At 49.2% G+C, this 19,558-nt stretch overlaps 35 non-coding genes across 35 annotated transcripts; all 35 read left to right on the plus strand.

The window, feature by feature from the left end:
* The first annotated feature begins 23 nt into the window (after positions 1-23).
* On the plus strand, positions 24-95 carry trnae-cuc (transfer RNA glutamic acid (anticodon CUC)). The gene has a single exon. It is a non-coding gene; the product is annotated as a tRNA-Glu (tRNA).
* Positions 96-918: 823 nt separating this feature from the next.
* Positions 919-990, plus strand: trnae-cuc (transfer RNA glutamic acid (anticodon CUC)). The gene has a single exon. It is a non-coding gene; the product is annotated as a tRNA-Glu (tRNA).
* A 631-nt stretch (positions 991-1,621) lies between these two features.
* trnae-cuc (transfer RNA glutamic acid (anticodon CUC)) lies at positions 1,622-1,693 on the plus strand. The gene has a single exon. It is a non-coding gene; the product is annotated as a tRNA-Glu (tRNA).
* A 633-nt stretch (positions 1,694-2,326) lies between these two features.
* On the plus strand, positions 2,327-2,398 carry trnae-cuc (transfer RNA glutamic acid (anticodon CUC)). Its single transcript has one exon. It is a non-coding gene; the product is annotated as a tRNA-Glu (tRNA).
* A 286-nt stretch (positions 2,399-2,684) lies between these two features.
* Positions 2,685-2,756, plus strand: trnae-cuc (transfer RNA glutamic acid (anticodon CUC)). The gene has a single exon. It is a non-coding gene; the product is annotated as a tRNA-Glu (tRNA).
* Positions 2,757-3,221: 465 nt separating this feature from the next.
* Positions 3,222-3,293, plus strand: trnae-uuc (transfer RNA glutamic acid (anticodon UUC)). Its single transcript has one exon. It is a non-coding gene; the product is annotated as a tRNA-Glu (tRNA).
* Positions 3,294-4,283: 990 nt separating this feature from the next.
* Positions 4,284-4,355, plus strand: trnae-cuc (transfer RNA glutamic acid (anticodon CUC)). Its single transcript has one exon. It is a non-coding gene; the product is annotated as a tRNA-Glu (tRNA).
* A 453-nt stretch (positions 4,356-4,808) lies between these two features.
* On the plus strand, positions 4,809-4,880 carry trnae-uuc (transfer RNA glutamic acid (anticodon UUC)). Its single transcript has one exon. It is a non-coding gene; the product is annotated as a tRNA-Glu (tRNA).
* An 820-nt stretch (positions 4,881-5,700) lies between these two features.
* On the plus strand, positions 5,701-5,772 carry trnae-cuc (transfer RNA glutamic acid (anticodon CUC)). Its single transcript has one exon. It is a non-coding gene; the product is annotated as a tRNA-Glu (tRNA).
* A 282-nt stretch (positions 5,773-6,054) lies between these two features.
* trnae-uuc (transfer RNA glutamic acid (anticodon UUC)) lies at positions 6,055-6,126 on the plus strand. The gene has a single exon. It is a non-coding gene; the product is annotated as a tRNA-Glu (tRNA).
* A 989-nt stretch (positions 6,127-7,115) lies between these two features.
* Positions 7,116-7,187, plus strand: trnae-uuc (transfer RNA glutamic acid (anticodon UUC)). The gene has a single exon. It is a non-coding gene; the product is annotated as a tRNA-Glu (tRNA).
* A 2,403-nt stretch (positions 7,188-9,590) lies between these two features.
* trnae-cuc (transfer RNA glutamic acid (anticodon CUC)) lies at positions 9,591-9,662 on the plus strand. The gene has a single exon. It is a non-coding gene; the product is annotated as a tRNA-Glu (tRNA).
* Positions 9,663-9,948: 286 nt separating this feature from the next.
* Positions 9,949-10,020, plus strand: trnae-uuc (transfer RNA glutamic acid (anticodon UUC)). The gene has a single exon. It is a non-coding gene; the product is annotated as a tRNA-Glu (tRNA).
* A 280-nt stretch (positions 10,021-10,300) lies between these two features.
* trnae-uuc (transfer RNA glutamic acid (anticodon UUC)) lies at positions 10,301-10,372 on the plus strand. Its single transcript has one exon. It is a non-coding gene; the product is annotated as a tRNA-Glu (tRNA).
* A 632-nt stretch (positions 10,373-11,004) lies between these two features.
* trnae-cuc (transfer RNA glutamic acid (anticodon CUC)) lies at positions 11,005-11,076 on the plus strand. The gene has a single exon. It is a non-coding gene; the product is annotated as a tRNA-Glu (tRNA).
* A 285-nt stretch (positions 11,077-11,361) lies between these two features.
* Positions 11,362-11,433, plus strand: trnae-cuc (transfer RNA glutamic acid (anticodon CUC)). The gene has a single exon. It is a non-coding gene; the product is annotated as a tRNA-Glu (tRNA).
* A 286-nt stretch (positions 11,434-11,719) lies between these two features.
* On the plus strand, positions 11,720-11,791 carry trnae-uuc (transfer RNA glutamic acid (anticodon UUC)). Its single transcript has one exon. It is a non-coding gene; the product is annotated as a tRNA-Glu (tRNA).
* Positions 11,792-12,071: 280 nt separating this feature from the next.
* On the plus strand, positions 12,072-12,143 carry trnae-uuc (transfer RNA glutamic acid (anticodon UUC)). Its single transcript has one exon. It is a non-coding gene; the product is annotated as a tRNA-Glu (tRNA).
* Positions 12,144-12,775: 632 nt separating this feature from the next.
* Positions 12,776-12,847, plus strand: trnae-cuc (transfer RNA glutamic acid (anticodon CUC)). The gene has a single exon. It is a non-coding gene; the product is annotated as a tRNA-Glu (tRNA).
* Positions 12,848-12,953: 106 nt separating this feature from the next.
* trnae-uuc (transfer RNA glutamic acid (anticodon UUC)) lies at positions 12,954-13,025 on the plus strand. Its single transcript has one exon. It is a non-coding gene; the product is annotated as a tRNA-Glu (tRNA).
* A 280-nt stretch (positions 13,026-13,305) lies between these two features.
* Positions 13,306-13,377, plus strand: trnae-uuc (transfer RNA glutamic acid (anticodon UUC)). Its single transcript has one exon. It is a non-coding gene; the product is annotated as a tRNA-Glu (tRNA).
* Positions 13,378-14,009: 632 nt separating this feature from the next.
* Positions 14,010-14,081, plus strand: trnae-cuc (transfer RNA glutamic acid (anticodon CUC)). The gene has a single exon. It is a non-coding gene; the product is annotated as a tRNA-Glu (tRNA).
* A 287-nt stretch (positions 14,082-14,368) lies between these two features.
* Positions 14,369-14,440, plus strand: trnae-cuc (transfer RNA glutamic acid (anticodon CUC)). The gene has a single exon. It is a non-coding gene; the product is annotated as a tRNA-Glu (tRNA).
* Positions 14,441-14,893: 453 nt separating this feature from the next.
* Positions 14,894-14,965, plus strand: trnae-cuc (transfer RNA glutamic acid (anticodon CUC)). Its single transcript has one exon. It is a non-coding gene; the product is annotated as a tRNA-Glu (tRNA).
* Positions 14,966-15,250: 285 nt separating this feature from the next.
* On the plus strand, positions 15,251-15,322 carry trnae-cuc (transfer RNA glutamic acid (anticodon CUC)). Its single transcript has one exon. It is a non-coding gene; the product is annotated as a tRNA-Glu (tRNA).
* A 286-nt stretch (positions 15,323-15,608) lies between these two features.
* trnae-uuc (transfer RNA glutamic acid (anticodon UUC)) lies at positions 15,609-15,680 on the plus strand. Its single transcript has one exon. It is a non-coding gene; the product is annotated as a tRNA-Glu (tRNA).
* Positions 15,681-15,787: 107 nt separating this feature from the next.
* Positions 15,788-15,859, plus strand: trnae-cuc (transfer RNA glutamic acid (anticodon CUC)). Its single transcript has one exon. It is a non-coding gene; the product is annotated as a tRNA-Glu (tRNA).
* A 286-nt stretch (positions 15,860-16,145) lies between these two features.
* On the plus strand, positions 16,146-16,217 carry trnae-uuc (transfer RNA glutamic acid (anticodon UUC)). The gene has a single exon. It is a non-coding gene; the product is annotated as a tRNA-Glu (tRNA).
* Positions 16,218-16,679: 462 nt separating this feature from the next.
* Positions 16,680-16,751, plus strand: trnae-cuc (transfer RNA glutamic acid (anticodon CUC)). Its single transcript has one exon. It is a non-coding gene; the product is annotated as a tRNA-Glu (tRNA).
* Positions 16,752-17,036: 285 nt separating this feature from the next.
* Positions 17,037-17,108, plus strand: trnae-cuc (transfer RNA glutamic acid (anticodon CUC)). The gene has a single exon. It is a non-coding gene; the product is annotated as a tRNA-Glu (tRNA).
* Positions 17,109-17,746: 638 nt separating this feature from the next.
* Positions 17,747-17,818, plus strand: trnae-uuc (transfer RNA glutamic acid (anticodon UUC)). The gene has a single exon. It is a non-coding gene; the product is annotated as a tRNA-Glu (tRNA).
* Positions 17,819-18,450: 632 nt separating this feature from the next.
* trnae-cuc (transfer RNA glutamic acid (anticodon CUC)) lies at positions 18,451-18,522 on the plus strand. Its single transcript has one exon. It is a non-coding gene; the product is annotated as a tRNA-Glu (tRNA).
* Positions 18,523-18,628: 106 nt separating this feature from the next.
* trnae-uuc (transfer RNA glutamic acid (anticodon UUC)) lies at positions 18,629-18,700 on the plus strand. The gene has a single exon. It is a non-coding gene; the product is annotated as a tRNA-Glu (tRNA).
* A 261-nt stretch (positions 18,701-18,961) lies between these two features.
* trnae-uuc (transfer RNA glutamic acid (anticodon UUC)) lies at positions 18,962-19,033 on the plus strand. Its single transcript has one exon. It is a non-coding gene; the product is annotated as a tRNA-Glu (tRNA).
* Positions 19,034-19,313: 280 nt separating this feature from the next.
* trnae-uuc (transfer RNA glutamic acid (anticodon UUC)) lies at positions 19,314-19,385 on the plus strand. Its single transcript has one exon. It is a non-coding gene; the product is annotated as a tRNA-Glu (tRNA).
* The last annotated feature ends 173 nt before the right edge of the window (positions 19,386-19,558 follow it).

Consider the following 19,558-nt stretch of genomic DNA (forward strand, 5'->3'; position numbering starts at 1 on the left):
AAACAGTTTCTAGTACCACAGCATCCCTGATGGTCTAGTGGCTAGGATTTGGCGCTCTCACCGCCACGGCCCGGGTTCGATTCCCGGTCAGGGAAAACCTGATCTTGTGAATGGCATTGGTTCAGTTCACGAGGCATGGATTTTCGCGTGATGTGACCCGATGAACAGATTGAGAGAGAAACAGTTTTCCCACCCGATGCGTCCCTGTTGGTCTAGTGACTAGGTTTTGGCGCTTTCACCGCTGCAGCCCGGGTTCAATTCCCGGTCAGGGAATACCTGATTTTGTGATTGGCATTGGTTCAGTACACGATCATTAACTTTTGCTCAATGGCCCACCCCCTTAAATGATTGACAAAGAAACAGTTTCTAGCACCACAGCATCCCTGATGGATGTGACTAGGTTTTGGCGCTTTCACCGCTGCAGCCCAGGTTCGATTCCCGGTCAGGGAATACCTTTTTTTGTGAATGGCATTGTTTCAGTTCACGACGCATCGACTTTTGCTCAATGGCCCACCCCCTTAAATGATTGACATAGAAACCGTCTCTAGAACCTCTACATACCTGATGGTCTAGCGGCTAGTATTTGGCGCTCTCACCGCCATGGCCTGTGTTTGATTCCTGGTCAGGGAAAACCTGATTTTGTGAATGGCATGACTTGAGTTCACGAGGCATTTGGTGGTGCATTAATTTTGGTGTGACGTGACCCGCTTAACAAATTGAGGGAGAAACAGTTTTCCCAGCAAATGTGTCCCTGATGGTCTAGTGGCTAGGATTTGGCGCTTTTCACCGCTGTGGTTTGATTCCCGGGCAGGGAATGCTTGCTTTTGTGAAAGCCATAAGTTCACGAGGCTTTGACTTTTTGCCCATGACCCACCCTCTTAATTGATTGACAAAGAAACAGTTTCTAGCACCACAGCATCCTTGATGGTCTAGTGGCTAGGATTTGGCGCTCTCACCGCCACGGCCTGGGTTCGATTCCCGGTCAGGGAAAACCTGATCTTGTGAATGCCATTGGTTCAGTTCACGAGGCATGGATTTTCGCGTGATGTGACCCGCTGAACAGATCGAGGGAGAAACAGTTTTCCCACCCGATGCGTCCCTGTTGGTCTAGTGACTAGGTTTTGGCGCTTTCACCGCTGCAGCCCGGGTTCGATTCCCGGTCAGGGAATACTTTTTTTTGTGAATGGCATTGGTTCAGTTCACGAAGCATCGACTTTTGCTCAATGGCCCACCCCCTTAAATGATTGACATAGAAACCGTCTCTAGAGCCTCTACATACCTGATGGTCGAGTGGTTAGTATTTGGCGCTCTCACCGCCATGGCCTGTGTTTGATTCCTGGTCAGGGAAAACCTGATTTTGTGAATGGCATGACTTGAGTTCACGAGGCATTTTGGTGTGACGTGACCCGCTTATCAGATTGAGGGAGAAACAGTTTTCCCAGCAGATGTGTCCCTGATGGTCTAGTGGCTAGGATTTGGCGCTTTTCACCGCTGTGGTTTGATTCCCGGGCAGGGAATGCTTGCTTTTGTGAAAGCCATAAGTTCACGAGGCATTGACTTTTTGCCCAATGACCCACCCTCTTAATTGATTGACAAAGAAACAGTTTCTAGCACCAAAGCATCCCTGATGGTCTAGTGGTTAGGATTTGGCGCTCTCACCGCCACGGCCTGGGTTCGATTCCCGGTCAGGGAATACCTTTTTTTGTGAATGGCATTGGTTCAGTTCACGAAGCATCGACTTTTGCTCAATGGCCCACCCCCTTAAATGATTGACAAAGAAACAGTTTCTAGCACCACAGCATCCCTGATGGTCTAGTGTCTAGGTTTTGGCGCTTTCACCGCTGCAGCCCAGGTTCGATTCCCGGTCAGGGAATACCTTTTTTTGTGAATGGCATTGTTTCAGTTCACGAAGCATCGACTTTTGCTCAATGGCCCACCCCCTTAAATGATTGACATAGAAAGCGTCTCTAGAACCTCTACATACCTGATGGTCTAGTGGTTTGTATTTGGCGCTCTTACCGCCATGGCCCGTGTTTGATTCCTGGTCAGGGAAAACCTGATTTTGTGAATGGCATGACTTGAGTTCACGATGCATTTTGGTGTGACGTGACCCGCTTAACAGATTGAGGGAGAAACAGTTTTCCCAGCAGATGTGTCCCTGATGGTCTAGTGGCTAGAATTTGGCGCTTTTCACCGCTGTGGTTTGATTCCCGGGCAGGGAATGCTTGCTTTTGTGAAAGCCATAAGTTCACGAGGCATTGACTTTTTGCCCAATGACCCACCCCCTTAATTGATTGACAAAGAAACAGTTTCTAGCACCACAGCATCCCTGATGGTCTAGTAGCTAGGATTTGGCGCTCTCACCGCCACGGCCTGGGTTCGATTCCCGGTCAGGGAAAACCTGATCTTGTGAATGCCATTGGTTCAGTTCACGAGGCATGGATTTTCGCGTGATGTGACCCGCTGAACAGATCGAGGGAGAAACAGTTTTCCCGCCCGATGCATCCCTGTTGGTCTAGTGACTAGGTTTTGGCGCTTTCACCGCTGCAGCCCGGGTTCGATTCACGGTCAGGGAATACCTGATTTTGTGAATGGCATTGGTTCAATTCACGAAGCATTGACTTTTGCTCAATGGCCCACCCCCTTAACTGATTGACAAAGAAACAGTTTCTAGCCAAGCAGCATCCCTGATGGTCTAGTGGCAAGGATTTGGCGCTCTCACCGCCACGGCCCAGGTTCGATTCCCGGTCAGGGAATACCTGATTTTGTGATTGGCATTGGTTCAGTACACGATCATTAACTTTTGCTCAATGGCCCACCCCCTTAAATGATTGACAAAGAAACAGTTTGTAGCACCACAGCATCCCTGATGGTCTAGTGACTAGGTTTTGGCGCTTTCACCGCTGCAGCCCGGGTTCGATTCCCGGTCAGGGAATACCTTTTTTTGTGAATGGCATTGGTTCAGTTCACGAAGCATCGACTTTTGCTCAATGGCCCACCCCCTTAAATGATTGACATAGAAACCGTCTCTAGAACCTCTACATACCTGATGGTCTAGCGGCTAGTATTTGGCGCTCTCACCGCCATGGCCCGTGTTTGATTCCTGGTCAGGGAAAACCTGATTTTGTGAATGGCATGACTTGAGTTCACGAGGCATTAATTTTGGTGTGACGTGACCCGCTTAATAGATTGAGTGAGAAACAGTTTTCCCAGCAGATGTGTCCCTGATGGTCTAGTGGCTAGGATTTGGCGCTTTCACCGCTGCGGCCCGGGTTCAATTCCCGGTCAGGGAATACCTGATTTTGTGAATGGCATTGGTTCAGTACACGCTCATTAACTTTTGCTCAATGGGCCACCCCCTTAAATGATTGACAAAGAAACAGTTTCTAGCACCACAGCATCCCTGATGTTCTAGTGACTAGGTTTTGGCGCTTTCACCGCTGCAGCCCGGGTTCGATTCCCGGTCAGGGAATACCTTTTTTTGTGAATGGCATTGGTTCAGTTCACGAAGCATCGACTTTTGCTCAATGGCCCACCCCCTTAAATGATTGACATAGAAACCGTCTCTCGAACCTCTACATACCTGATGGTTTAGCGGTTAGTATTTGGCACTCTCACCGCCATGGCCCGTGTTTGATTCCTGGTCAGGGAAAACCTGATTTTGTGAATGGCATGACTTGAGTTCACGAGGCATTTTGGTGTGACGTGACCCGCTTAACAGATTGAGGGAGAAACAGTTTTCCCAGCAGATGTGTCCCTGATGGTCTAGTGGCTAGGATTTTACGCTTTTCACCGCTGTGGTTTGATTCCCGGGCAGGGAATGCTTGCTTTTGTGAAAGCCATAAGTTCACGAGGCATTGACTTTTTGCCCAATGACCCACCCTCTTAATTGATTGACAAAGAAAGAGTTTCTAGCACCACAGCATCCCCGATGGTCTAGTGGCTAGGATTTGGCGCTCTCACCGCCACGGCCTGGGTTCTATTCCCGGTCAGGGAAAACCTGAGCTTTTGAATGACATTGGTTCAGTTCACGAGGCATGGATTTTCGTGTGATGTGACCCGCTGAACAGATCGAGGGAGAAACAGTTTTCCCGCCCGATGCGTCCCTGTTGGTCTAGTGACTAGGTTTTGGCGCTTTCACCGCTGCAGCCCGGGTTCGATTCACGGTCAGGGAATACCTGATTTTGTGAATGGCATTGGTTCAGTTCACGAAGCATTGACTTTTGCTCAATGGCCCACCCCCTTAACTGATTGACAAAGAAACAGTTTCTAGCACCGCAGCATCCCTGATGGTCTAGTGGCAAGGATTTGGCGCTCTCACCGCCACGGCCCAGGTTCGATTCCCGGTCAGGGAATGCCTTTTTTTGTGAATGGCATTGGTTCAGTTCACGAAGAATCGACTTTTGCTCAATGGCCCACCCCCTTAAATGATTGACATAGAAACCGTCTCTAGAACCTCTACATACCTGATGGTGTAGCGGTTAGTCTTTGGCACTCTCACCGCCATGGCCTGTGTTTGATTCCTGGTCAAGGAAAACCTGATTTTGTGAATGGCATGACTTGAGTTCACGAGGCATTTTGGTGTGACGTGACCCGCTTAACAGATTGAGGGAGAAACAGTTTTCCCCTCAGATGTGTCTCTGATGGTCTAGTGGCTAGGATTTGGCGCTTTTCACCGCTGTGGTTTGATTCCCGGGCAGGGAATGCTTGCTTTTGTGAAAGCCATAAGTTCACGAGGCATTGACTTTTTGCCCAATGACCCACCCTCTTAATTGATTGACAAAGAAACAGTTTCTGGCACCACAGCATCCCTGATGGTCTAGTGGCTAGGATTTGGCGCTTTCACCGCTGCGGGCCGGGTTCAATTCCCGGTCAGGGAATACCTGATTTTGTGAACGGCATTGGTTCAGTACACGATCATTAACTTTTGCTCAATGGGCCACCCCCTTAAATGATTGACAAAGAAACAGTTTCTAGCAGCACAGCATCCCTGATGTTCTAGTGACTAGGTTTTGGCGCTTTCACCGCTGCAGCCCGGGTTCGATTCCCGGTCAGGGAATAACTTTTTTTGTGAATGGCATTGGTTCAGTTCACGAATCATCGACTTTTGCTCAATGGCCCACCCCCTTAAATGATTGATATAGAAACCGTCTCTCGAACCTCTACATACCTGATGGTTTAGCGGTTAGTATTTGGCACTCTCACCGCCATGGCCTGTGTTTGATTCCTGGTCAGGGAAAACCTGATTTTGTGAATGGCATGACTTGAGTTCACGAGGCATTTTGGTGTGACGTGACCCGCTTAACAGATTAGGGGGAGAAACAGTTTTCCCAGCAGATGTGTCCCTGATGGTCTATTTGCTAGGATTTGGCGCTTTCACCGCTGCGGCCCGGGTTCAATTCCCGGTCAGGGAATACCTGATTTTGTGAATGGCATTGGTTCAGTACACGATCATTAACTTTTGCTCAATGGCCCACCCCCTTAAATAATTGACGAAGAAACAGTTTCTAGCACCACAGCATCCCTGATGGTCTAGTGACTAGGTTTTGGCGCTTTCACAGCTGCGGCCCGGGTTCGATTCCCGGTCAGGGAATACCTGATTTTGTGAATGGCATTGGTTCAGTACACGATCATTAACTTTTGCTAAATGGCCAAACCCCTTAAATGATTGACAAAGAAACAGTTTCTACGACCACAGCATCCCTGATGGTCTAGTGGCTAGGATTTGGTGCTCTCACCGCCACGGCCCGGGTTCGATTCCCGGTCAGGGAAAACCTGATCTAGTGCATGGCATTGGTTCAGTTCACGATGCATCGACCTCTGCTCAATGGACCACACCCTTAACTGATTGACAAAGAAACAGTTTCTAGCACCACAGCATCCCTGATGGTCTAATGACTAGGTTTTGGCGCTTTCACCGCTGCAGCCCGGGTTCGATTCCCGGTCAGGGAAAACCTGATTTTGTGAATGGCATGACTTGAGTTAACGAGGCATTTTGGTGTGACGTGACCCGCTTAACAGATTGAGGGAGAAACAGTTTTCACAGCAGATGTGTCCCTGATGGTCTAGTGGCTAGGATTTGGCGCTTTCACCGCTGTGGCCCGGGTTCAATTCCCGGTCAGGGAATACCTGATTTTGTGAATGGCCTTGGTTCAGTTCACGAAGCATCGACTTTTGCTCAATGGCCCACCCCCTTAAATGATTGACATAGAAACCGTCTCTAGAACCTCTACATACCTGATGGTCTAGCGGTTAGTATTTGGCGCTCTCACTGCCATGGCCCGTGTTTGATTCCTGGTCAGGGAAATCCTGATTTTGTGAATGGCATGACTTGAGTTCACGAGGCATTTTGGTGTGACGTGACCCGCTTAACAGATTGAGGGAGAAACAGTTTTCACAGCAGATGTGTCCCTGATGGTCTAGTGGCTAGGATTTGGTGCTTTTCACCGCTGTGGTTTATTTCCCGGGCAGGGAATGCTTGCTTTTGTGAAAGCCATAAGTTCACGAGGCATTGACTTTTTGCCCAATGACCCACCCTCTTAATTGATTGTCAAAGAAACAGTTTCTAGCACCACAGCATCCCTGATGGTCTAGTGGCTAGGATTTGGCGCTCTCACCGCCACGGCCCAGGTTTGATTCCCGGTCAGGGAAAACCTAATCTTGTGAATGGAATTGGTTCAGTTCATGAGGCATGGGTTTTCGCGTGATGTGACCCGCTGAACAGATCGAGGGAGGAACAGTTTTCCCACCCGATGCATCCCTGTTGGTCTAGTGACTAGGTTTTGGCGCTTTCACCGCTGCAGCCCGGGTTCGATTCCCGGTCAGGGAATACCTTTTTTTGTGAATGGCATTGGTTCAGTTCACGAAGCATCGACTTTTGCTCGATGGCCCACCCCCTTAACTGATTGACAAAGAAACAGTTTCTCGCACCACAGCATCCCTGATGGTCTAGTGGCTAGGATTTGGCACTCTCACCGCCAGGGCCCGCGTTTGATTCCTGGTCAGGGAAAACCTGATTTTGTGAATGGCATGACTTGAGTTCACGAGGCATTAATTTTTGTGTGACGTAACCCGCTTAACAGATTGAGGGAGAAACAGTTTTCCCAGCAGATGTGTCCCTGATGGTCTAGTGGCTAGGATTTGGCGCTTTCACCGCTGCGGCCCGGGTTTAATTCCCGGTCAGGGAATACCTGATTTTGTGAATGTCATTGGTTCAGTACACGATCATTAACTTTTGCTCAATGGCCCACCCCCTTAAATGATTGACAAAGAAACAATTTCTAGCACCACAGCATCCCTGATGTTCTAGTGACTAGGTTTTGCCGCTTTCACCGCTGCAGCCCGGGTTCGATTCCCGGTCAGGGAATACCTTTTTTTGTGAATGGCATTGGTTCAGTTCACGAAGCATCGACTTTTGCTCAATGGCCCACCCCCTTAAATGATTGACATAGAAACCGTCTCTACAACCTCTACATACCTGATGGTCTAGCGGTTAGTATTTGGCGCTCTCACTGCCATGGCCCGTGTTTGATTCCTGGTCAGGGAAAACCTGATTTTGTGAATGGCATGACTTGAGTTCACGAGGCATTTTGGTGTGACGTGACCCGCTTAACAGATTGAGGGAGAAACAGTTTTCCCAGCAGATGTGTCCCTGATGGTCTAGTGGCTAGTATTTGGCGCTTTTCACCGCTGTGGTTTGATTCCCGGGCAGGGAATGCTTGCTTTTGTGAAAGCCATAAGTTCACAAAGCATTGACTTTTGCTCAATGGCCCACCCCCTTAACTGATTGACAAAGAAACAGTTTCTAGCACCACAGCATCCCCGATGGTCTAGCGGTTAGTATTTGGCACTCTCACCACCATGGCCCGTGTTTGATTCCTGGTCAGGGAAAACCTGATTTTGTGAATGGCATGACTTGAGTTCACGAGGCATTAATTTTGGTGTGACGTGACCCGCTTAACAAATTGAGGGAGAAACAGTTTTCCCAGCAGATGTGTCCCTGATGGTCTAGTGGCTTGGATTTGGCGCTTTCACCGCTGTGGCCTGGGTTTAATTCCCGTTCAGGGAATACCTGATTTTGTGAATGTCATTGGTTCAGTACACGATCATTAACTTTTGCTCAATGGCCCACCCCCTTAAATGATTGACAAAGAAACAGTTTCTAGCACCACAGCATCCCTGATGTTCTAGTGACTAGGTTTTGCCGCTTTCACCGCTGCAGCCCGGGTTCGATTCCCGGTCAGGGAATACCTTTTTTTGTGAATGGCATTGGTTCAGTTCACGAAGCATCGACTTTTGCTCAATGGCCCACCCCCTTAAATGATTGATATAGAAACCGTCTCTCGAACCTCTACATACCTGATGGTTTAGCGGTTAGTATTTGGCACTCTCACCGCCATGGCCTGTGTTTGATTCCTGGTCAGGGAAAACCTGATTTTGTGAATGGCATGACTTGAGTTCACGAGGCATTTTGGTGTGACGTGACCCGCTTAACAGATTGAGGGAGAAACAGTTTTCCCAGCAGATGTGTCCCTGATGGTGTAGTTGCTAGGATTTGGCGCTTTCACCGCTGCGGCCCGGGTTCAATTCCCGGTCAGGGAATACCTGATTTTGTGAATGGCATTGGTTCAGTACACGATCATTAACTTTTGCTCAATGGCCCACCCCCTTAAATAATTGACAAAGAAACAGTTTCTAGCACCACAGCATCCCTGATGGTCTAGTGACTAGGTTTTGGCGCTTTCACCGCTGAAGCCCGGGTTCGATTCCCGGTCCTGGAATACCTTTTTTTGTGAATGGCATTGGTTCAGTTCATGAAGCATCGACTTTTGCTCAATGGCCCACCCCCTTAAATGATTGACATAGAAACCGTCTCTAGAACCTCTACATACCTGATGGTCTAGCGGTTAGTATTTGGCGCTCTCACTGCCGTGGCCCGTGTTTGATTCCTGGTCAGGGAAATCCTGATTTTGTGAATGGCATGACTTGAGTTCACGAGGCATTTTGGTGTGACGTGACCCGCTTAACAGATTGAGGGAGAAACAGTTTTCCCAGCAAATGTGTCCCTGATGGTCTAGTGGCTAGGATTTGACGCTTTTCACCGCTGTGGTTTGATTCTCGGGCAGGGAATGCTTGCTTTTGTGAAAGCCATAAGTTCACGAGGCATTGACTTTTTGCCCAATGACCCACCCTCTTAATTGATTGACAAAGAAACAGTTTCTAGCACCAAAGCATCCCTGATGGTCTAGTGGCTAGGATTTGGCGCTCTCACCGCCACGGCCCGGGTTCGATTCCCGGTCACAGAAAACCTGATCTTGTGAATGGCATTGGTTCAGTTCGCGAGGCATGGACTTTAGCGTGATGTGACCCGCTGAACAGATTGAGGGAGAAACTGTTTTCCCACCCGATGCGTCCCTGTTGGTCTAGTGACTAGGTTTTGGCGCTTTCACCGCTGCAGCCCGGGTTCGATTCCCGGTCAGGGAATACCTGATTTTGTGAATGGCATTGGTTCAGTACACGATCATTAACTTTTGCTCAATGGCCAAACCCCTTAAATGATTGACAAAGAAACAGTTTCTACTACCACAGCATCCCTGATGGTCTAGTGGCTAGGATTTGGCGCTCTCACCGCCACGGCCCGGGTTCGATTCCCGGTCAGGGAAAACCTGATCTAGTGCATGGCATTGGTTCAGTTCACGATGCATCGACCTCTGCTCAATGGCCCACCCCCTTAACTGATTGACAAAGAAACAGTTTCTAGCACCACAGCATCCCTGATGGTCTAATGACTAGGTTTTGGCGCTTTCACCGCTGCAGCCCGGGTTCGATTCCCGGTCAGGGAAAACCTGATTTTGTGAATGGCATGACTTGAGTTAACGAGGCATTAATTTTGATGCGACGTGACCCGCTTAACAGATTGAGGGAGAAACAGTTTTCCCAGCAAATGTGTCCCTGATGGTCTAGTGGCTAGGATTTGGCGCTTTCACCGCTGCGGCCCGGGTTCAATTCCCGGTCAGGGAATACCTGATTTTGTGAATGGCATTGGTTCAGTTCACGAAGCATCGACTTTTGCTCAATGGCCCACCCCCTTAAATGATTGACATAGAAACCGTCTCTAGAACCTCTACATACCTGATGGTCTAGCGTTTAGTATTTGGCGCTCTCACTGCCATGGCCCGTGTTTGATTCCTGGTCAGGGAAAACCTGATTTTTTGAATGGCATGACTTGAGTTCACGAGGCATTTTGGTGACATGACCCGCTTAACAGATTGAGGGAGAAACAGTTTTCCCAGCAGATGTGTCCCTGATGGTCTAGTGGCTAGGATTTGGCGCTTTCACCGCTGCGGCCCGGGTTCAATTCCCGGTCAGGGAATACCTGATTTTGTGAATGGCATTGGTTCGGTACACGATCATTAACTTTTGTTCAATGGCCCACCCCCTTAAATAATTGACAAAGAAACAGATTCTAGCACCACAGCATCCCTGATGGTCTAGTGACTAGGTTTTGGCGCTTTCACCGCTGCAGCCCGGGTTCGATTCCCGGTCCTGGAATACCTTTTTTTGTGAATGGCATTGGTTCAGTTCACGAAGCATCGACTTTTGCTCAATGGCCCACCCCCTTAAATGATTGACATAGAAACCGTCTCTAGAACCTCTACATACCTGATGGTCTAGCGGTTAGTATTTGGCGCTCTCACTGCCATGGCCCGTGTTTGATTCCTGGTCAGGGAAATCCTGATTTTGTGAATGGCATGACTTGAGTTCACGAGGCATTTTGGTGTGACGTGACCCGCTTAACAGATTGAGGGAGAAACAGTTTTCCCAGCAAATGTGTCCCTGATGGTCTAGTGGCTAGGATTTGGCGCTTTTCACCGCTGTGGTTTGATTCTCGGGCAGGGAATGCTTGCTTTTGTGAAAGCCATAAGTTCACGAGGCAGTGACTTTTTGCCCAATGACCCACCCTCTTAATTGATTGACAAAGAAACAGTTTCTAGCACCAAAGCATCCCTGATGGTCTAGTGGCTAGGATTTGGCGCTCTCACCGCCACGGCCCGGGTTCGATTCCCGGTCAGGGAAAACCTGATCTTGTGAATGGCATTGGTTCAGTTCGCGAGGCATGGACTTTAGCGTGATGTGACCCGCTGAACAGATTGAGGGAGAAACAGTTTTCCCACCCGATGCGTCCCTCTTGGTCTAGTGACTAGGTTTTGGCGCTTTCACCGCTGCAGCCCGGGTTCGATTCCCGGTCAGGGAATACCTGATTTTGTGAATGGCATTGGTTCAGTACACGATCATTAACTTTTGCTCAATGGCCAAACCCCTTAAATGATTGACAAAGAAACAGTTTCTACTACCACAGCATCCCTGATGGTCTAGTGGCTAGGATTTGGCGCTCTCACCGCCACGGCCCGGGTTCGATTCCCGGTCAGGGAAAACCTGATCCAGTGCATGGCATTGGTTCAGTTCACGATGTATCGACCTCTGCTCAATGGCCCACCCCCTTAACTGATTGACAAAGAAACAGTTTCGAGCACCACAGCATCCCTGATGGTGTAATGACTAGGTTTTGGCGCTTTCACCGCTGCAGCCCGGGTTCGATTCCCGGTCAGGGAAAACCTGATTTTGTGAATGGCATGACTTGAGTTAATGAGGCATTCATTTTGATGCGACGTGACCCGCTTAACAGATTGAGGGAGAAACAGTTTTCCCAGCAAATGTGTCCCTGATGGTCTAGTGGCTAGGATTTGGCGCTTTCACCGCTGCGGCCCGGGTTCAATTCCCGGTCAGGGAATACCTGATTTTGTGAATGGCATTGGTTCAGTTCACGAAGCATCGACTTTTGCTCAATGGCCCACCCCCTTAAATGATTGACATAGAAACCGTCTCTAGAACCTCTACATACCTGATGGTCTAGCGGTTAGTATTTGGCGCTCTCACTGCCATGGCCCGTGTTTGATTCCTGGTCAGGGAAAACCTGATTTTGTGAATGGCATGACTTGAGTTCACGAGGCATTTTGGTGACATGACCCGCTTAACAGATTGAGGGAGAAACAGTTTTCCCAGCAGATGTGTCCCTGATGGTCTAGTGGCTAGGATTTGGCGCTTTCACCGCTGCGGCCCGGGTTCAATTCCCGGTCAGGGAATACCTGATTTTGTGAATGGCATTGGTTCAGTACACGATCATTAACTTTTGCTCAATGGCCCACCCCCTTAAATAATTGACAAAGAAACAGTTTCTAGCACCACAGCATCCCTGATGGTCTAGTGACTAGGTTTTGGCGCTTTCACCGCTGCAGCCCGGGTTCGATTCCCGGTCCTGGAATACCTATTTTTGTGAATGGCATTGGTTCAGTTCACGAAGCATCGACTTTTGCTCAATGGCACACCCCCTTAAATGATTGACATAGAAACCGTCTCTAGAACCTCTACATACCTGATGGTCTAGCGGTTATTATTTGGCGCTCTCACTGCCATGGCCCGTGTTTGATTCCTGGTCAGGGAAATCCTGATTTTGTGAATGGCATGACTTGAGTTCACGAGGCATTTTGGTGTGACGTGACCCGCTTAACAGATTGAGGGAGAAACAGTTTTCCCAGCAGATGTGTCCCTGATGGTCTAGTGGCTAGGATTTGGCGCTTTTCACCGCTGTGGTTTGATTCTCGGGCAGGGAATGCTTGCTTTTGTGAAAGCCATAAGTTCACGAGGCATTGACTTTTTGCCCAATGACCCACCCTCTTAATTGATTGACAAAGAAACAGTTTCTGGCACCAAAGCATCCCTGATGGTCTAGTGGCTAGGATTTGGCGCTCTCACCGCCACGGCCCGGGTTCGATTCCCGGTCAGGGAAAACCTGATCTTGTGAATGGCATTGGTTCAGTTAGCGAGGCATGGACTTTAGCGTGAAGTGACCCGCTGAACAGATTGAGGGAGAAACAGTTTTCCCACCCGATGCGTCCCTGATGGTCTAGTGGCTAGGATTTGGCGCTTTCACCGCTGCGGCCCGGGTTCAATTCCCGGTCAGGGAATGCCTGATTTTGTGAATGGCATTGGTTCAGTTCACGAAGCATCGACTTTTGCTCAATGGCCCACCCCCTTAAATGATTGACATAGAAACCGTCTCTAGAACCTCTACATACCTGATGGTCTAGCGTTTAGTATTTGGCGCTCTCACTGCCATGGCCCGTGTTTGATTCCTGGTCAGGGAAAACCTGATTTTGTGAATGGCATGACTTGAGTTCACGAGGCATTTTGGTGACATGACCCGCTTAACAGATTGAGGGAGAAACAGTTTTCCCAGCAGATGTGTCCCTGATGGTCTAGTGGCTAGGGTTTGGCGCTTTCACCGCTGCGGCCCGGGTTCAATTCCCGGTCAGGGAAACCCTGATTTTGTGAATGGCATTGGTTCAGTACACGATCATTAACTTTTGCTCAATGGCCCACCCCCTTAAATAATTGACAAAGAAACAGTTTCTAGCACCACAGCATCCCTGATGGTCTAGTGACTAGGTTTTGGCGCTTTCACCGCTGCAGCCCGGGTTCGATTCCCGGTCCTGGAATACCTTTTTTTGTGAATGGCATTGGTTCAGTTCACGAAGCATCGACTTTTGCTCAATGGCACACCCCCTTAAATGATTGACATAGAAACCGTCTCTAGAACCTCTACATACCTGATGGTCTAGCGGTTATTATTTGGCGCTCTCACTGCCATGGCCCGTGTTTGATTCCTGGTCAGGGAAATCCTGATTTTGTGAATGGCATGACTTGAGTTCACGAGGCATTTTGGTGTGACGTGACCCGCTTAACAGATTGAGGGAGAAACAGTTTTCACAGCAAATGTGTCCCTGATGGTCTAGTGGCTAGGATTTGGCGCTTTTCACCGGTGTGGTTTGATTCTCGGGCAGGGAATGCTTGCTTTTGTGAAAGCCATAAGTTCACGAGGCATTGACTTTTTGCCCAATGACCCACCCTCTTAATTGATTGACAAAGAAACAGTTTCTAGCACCACAGCATTCCTGATGGTCTAGTGGCTAGGATTTGGCGCTCTCACCGCCACCGCCCGGGTTCGATTCCCGGTCAGGGAAAACCTGATCTTGTGAATGGCATTGGTTCAGTTCACGAAGCATTGATGTTTGCTCAATGGCCCACCCCCTTAACTGATTGACGAAGAAACAGTTTCTAGCACCACAGCATCCCTGGTGGTCTAGTGGCTAAGATTTGGCGCTCTCACCGCCACGGCCCCGGTTCGATTCCCGGTCAGGGAATACCGATTTTTGTGAATGGCATTGGTTCAGTACACGATCATTAACTTTTGCTCAATGGCCCACCCCCTTAAATGATTGACAAAGAAACAGTTTCTAGCACCACAGCATCCCTGATGGTCTAGTGGCTAGGATTTGGCGCTCTCACCGCCACGGCCCGGGTTCGATTCCCGGTCAGGGAATAACTGACTTTGTGAATGGCATTGGTTCAGTTCACGAAGCATTGACTTTTGCTCAATGGCCCACCCCATTAACTGATTGACAAAGAAACAGTTTCTAGCACCACAGCATCCCTGATGGTCTAGCGTTTAGTATTTGGCGCTCTCACTGCCATGGCCCGTGTTTGATTCCTGGTCAGGGAAATCCTGATTTTGTGAATGGCATGACTTGAGTTCACGAGGCATTTTGGTGTGACGTGACCCGCTTAACAGATTGAGGGAGAAACAGTTTTCCCAGCAAATGTGTCCCTGATGGTCTAGTGGCTAGGATTTGACGCTTTTCACCGCTGTGGTTTGATTCTCGGGCAGGGAATGCTTGCTTTTGTGAAAGCCATAAGTTCACGAGGCATTGACTTTTTGCCCAATGACCCACCCTCTTAATTGATTGACAAAGAAACAGTTTCTAGCACCAAAGCATCCCTGATGGTCTAGTGGCTAGGATTTGGCGCTCTCACCGCCACGGCCCGGGTTCGATTCCCGGTCAGAGAAAACCTGATCTTGTGAATGGCATTGGTTCAGTTCGCGAGGCATGGACTTTAGCGTGATGTGACCCGCTGAACAGATTGAGGGAGAAACAGTTTTCCCACCCGATGCGTCCCTGTTGGTCTAGTGACTAGGTTTTGGCGCTTTCACCGCTGCAGCCCGGGTTCGATTCCCGGTCAGGGAATACCTGATTTTGTGAATGGCATTGGTTCAGTACACGATCATTAACTTTTGCTCAATGGCCAAACCCCTTAAATGATTGACAAAGAAACAGTTTCTACTACCACAGCATCCCTGATGGTCTAGTGGCTAGGATTTGGCGCTCTCACCGCCACGGCCCGGGTTCGATTCCCGGTCAGGGAAAACCTGATCTAGTGCATGGCATTGGTTCAGTTCACGATGCATCGACCTCTGCTCAATGGCCCACCCCCTTAACTGATTGACAAAGAAACAGTTTCTAGCACCACAGCATCCCTGATGGTCTAATGACTAGGTTTTGGCGCTTTCACCGCTGCAGCCCGGGTTCGATTCCCGGTCAGGGAAAACCTGATTTTGTGAATGGCATGACTTGAGTTAACGAGGCATTAATTTTGATGCGACGTGACCCGCTTAACAGATTGAGGGAGAAACAGTTTTCCCAGCAAATGTGTCCCTGATGGTCTAGTGGCTAGGATTTGGCGCTTTCACCGCTGCAGCCCGGGTTCGATTCCCGGTCAGGGAATACCTGATTTTGTGAATGGCATTGGTTCAGTACACGATCATTAACTTTTGCTCAATGGCCAAACCCCTTAAATGATTGACAAAGAAACAGTTTCTACTACCACAGCATCCCTGATGGTCTAGTGGCTAGGATTTGGCGCTCTCACCGCCACGGCCCGGGTTCGATTCCCGGTCAGGGAAAACCTGATCTAGTGCATGGCATTGGTTCAGTTCACGATGCATCGACCTCTGCTCAATGGCCCACCCCCTTAACTGATTGACAAAGAAACAGTTTCTAGCACCACAGCATCCCTGATGGTCTAATGACTAGGTTTTGGCGCTTTCACCGCTGCAGCCCGGGTTCGATTCCCGGTCAGGGAAAACCTGATTTTGTGAATGGCATGACTTGAGTTAACGAGGCATTAATTTTGATGCGACGTGACCCGCTTAACAGATTGAGGGAGAAACAGTTTTCCCAGCAAATGTGTCCCTGATGGTCTAGTGGCTAGGATTTGGCGCTTTCACCGCTGCGGCCCGGGTTCAATTCCCGGTCAGGGAATGCCTGATTTTGTGAATGGCATTGGTTCAGTTCACGAAGCATCGACTTTTGCTCAATGGCCCACCCCCTTAAATAATTGACAAAGAAACAGTTTCTAGCACCACAGCATCCCTGATGGTCTAGTGACTAGGTTTTGGCGCTTTCACCGCTGCAGCCCGGGTTCGATTTCCGGTCCTGGAATACCTTTTTTTGTGAATGGCATTGGTTCAGTTCACGAAGCATCGACTTTTGCTCAATGGCCCACCCCCTTAAATGATTGACATAGAAACCGTCTCTAGAACCTCTACATACCTGATGGTCTAGCGGTTAGTATTTGGCGCTCTCACTGCCATGGCCCGTGTTTGATTCCTGGTCAGGGAAATCCTGATTTTGTGAATGGCATGACTTGAGTTCACGAGGCATTTTGGTGTGACGTGACCCGCTTAACAGTTTGAGGGAGAAACAGTTTTCCCAGCAAATGTGTCCCTGATGGTCTAGTGGCTAGGATTTGGCGCTCTCACCGCCACGGCCCGGGTTCGATTCCCGGTCAGGGAAAACCTGATCTTGTGAATGGCATTGGTTCAGTTCGCGAGGCATGCACTTTAGGGTGATGTGACCCGCTGAACAGATTGAGGGAGAAACAGTTTTCCCACCCGATGCGTCCCTGTTGGTCTAGTGACTAGGTTTTGGCGCTTTCACCGCTGCAGCCCGGGTTCGATTCCCGGTCAGGGAATACCTGATTTTGTGAATGGCATTGGTTCAGTACACGATCATTAACTTTTGCTCAATGGCCAAACCCCTTAAATGATTGACAAAGAAACAGTTTCTACTACCACAGCATCCCTGATGGTCTAGTGGCTAGGATTTGGCGCTCTCACCGCCACGGCCCGGGTTCGATTCCCGGTCAGGGAAAACCTGATCCAGTGCATGGCATTGGTTCAGTTCACGATGCATCGACCTCTGCTTAATGGCCCACCCCCTTAACTGATTGACAAAGAAACAGTTTCGAGCACCACAGCATCCCTGATGGTGTAATGACTAGGTTTTGGCGCTTTCACCGCTGCAGCCCGGGTTCGATTCCCGGTCAGGGAAAACCTGATTTTGTGAATGGCATGACTTGAGTTAACGAGGCATTCATTTTGATGCGACGTGACCCGCTTAACAGATTGAGGGAGAAACAGTTTTCCCAGCAAATGTGTCCCTGATGGTCTAGTGGCTAGGATTTGGCGCTTTCACCGCTGCGGCCCGGTTTCAATTCCCGGTCAGGGAATACCTGATTTTGTGAATGGCATTGGTTCAGTTCACGAAGCATCGACTTTTGCTCAATGGCCCACCCCCTTAAATGATTGACATAGAAACCGTCTCTAGAACCTCTACATACCTGATGGTCTAGCGGTTAGTATTTGGCGCTCTCACTGCCATGGCCCGTGTTTGATTCCTGGTCAGGGAAAACCTGATTTTGTGAATGGCATGACTTGAGTTCACGAGGCATTTTGGTGACATGACCCGCTTAACAGATTGAGGGAGAAACAGTTTTCCCAGCAGATGTGTCCCTGATGGTCTAGTGGCTAGGATTTGGCGCTTTCACCGCTGCGGCCCGGGTTCAATTCCCGGTCAGGGAATACCTGATTTTGTGAATGGCATTGGTTCAGTACACGATCATTAACTTTTGCTCAATGGCCCACCCCCTTAAATAATTGACAAAGAAACAGTTTCTAGCACCACAGCATCCCTGATGGTCTAGTGACTAGGTTTTGGCGCTTTCACCGCTGCAGCCCGGGTTCGATTCCCGGTCCTGGAATACCTATTTTTGTGAATGGCATTGGTTCAGTTCACGAAGCATCGACTTTTGCTCAATGGCACACCCCCTTAAATGATTGACATAGAAACCGTCTCTAGAACCTCTACATACCTGATGGTCTAGCGGTTATTATTTGGCGCTCTCACTGCCATGGCCCGTGTTTGATTCCTGGTCAGGGAAATCCTGATTTTGTGAATGGCATGACTTGAGTTCACGAGGCATTTTGGTGTGACGTGACCCGCTTAACAGATTGAGGGAGAAACAGTTTTCCCAGCAGATGTGTCCCTGATGGTCTAGTGGCTAGGATTTGGCGCTTTTCACCGCTGTGGTTTGATTCTCGGGCAGGGAATGCTTGCTTTTGTGAAAGCCATAAGTTCACGAGGCATTGACTTTTTGCCCAATGACCCACCCTCTTAATTGATTGACAAAGAAACAGTTTCTGGCACCAAAGCATCCCTGATGGTCTAGTGGCTAGGATTTGGCGCTCTCACCGCCACGGCCCGGGTTCGATTCCCGGTCAGGGAAAACCTGATCTTGTGAATGGCATTGGTTCAGTTCGCGAGGCATGGACTTTAGCGTGAAGTGACCCGCTGAACAGATTGAGGGAGAAACAGTTTTCCCACCCGATGCGTCCCTGATGGTCTAGTGGCTAGGATTTGGCGCTTTCACCGCTGCGGCCCGGGTTCAATTCCCGGTCAGGGAATGCCTGATTTTGTGAATGGCATTGGTTCAGTTCACGAAGCATCGACTTTTGCTCAATGGCCCACCCCCTTAAATGATTGACATAGAAACCGTCTCTAATGACTAGGTTTTGGCGCTTTCACCGCTGCAGCCCGGGTTCGATTCCCGGTCAGGGAAAACCTGATTTTGTGAATGGCATGACTTGAGTTAACGAGGCATTCATTTTGATGCGACGTGACCCGCTTAACAGATTGAGGGAGAAACAGTTTTCCCAGCAAATGTGTCCCTGATGGTCTAGTGGCTAGGATTTGGCGCTTTCACCGCTGCGGCCCGGGTTCAATTCCCGGTCAGGGAATACCTGATTTTGTGAATGGCATTGGTTCAGTTCACGAAGCATCGACTTTTGCTCAATGGCCCACCCCCTTAAATGATTGACATAGAAACCGTCTCTAGGACCTCTACATACCTGATGGTCTAGCGGTTAGTATTTGGCGCTCTCACTGCCATGGCCCGTGTTTGATTCCTGGTCAGGGAAAACCTGATTTTGTGAATGGCATGACTTGAGTTCACGAGGCATTTTGGTGACATGACCCGCTTAACAGATTGAGGGAGAAACAGTTTTCCCAGCAGATGTGTCCCTGATGGTCTAGTGGCTAGGATTTGGCGCTTTCACCGCTGCGGCCCGGGTTCAATTCCCGGTCAGGGAATACCTGATTTTGTGAATGGCATTGGTTCAGTACACGATCATTAACTTTTGCTCAATGGCCCACCCCCTTAAATAATTGACAAAGAAACAGTTTCTAGCACCACAGCATCCCTGATGGTCTAGTGACTAGGTTTTGGCGCTTTCACCGCTGCAGCCCGGGTTCGATTCCCGGTC

Source organism: Hippocampus zosterae, chromosome 3 (genome assembly GCF_025434085.1).
Source record: "Hippocampus zosterae strain Florida chromosome 3, ASM2543408v3, whole genome shotgun sequence".
NCBI lineage: Eukaryota > Metazoa > Chordata > Actinopteri > Syngnathiformes > Syngnathidae > Hippocampus > Hippocampus zosterae.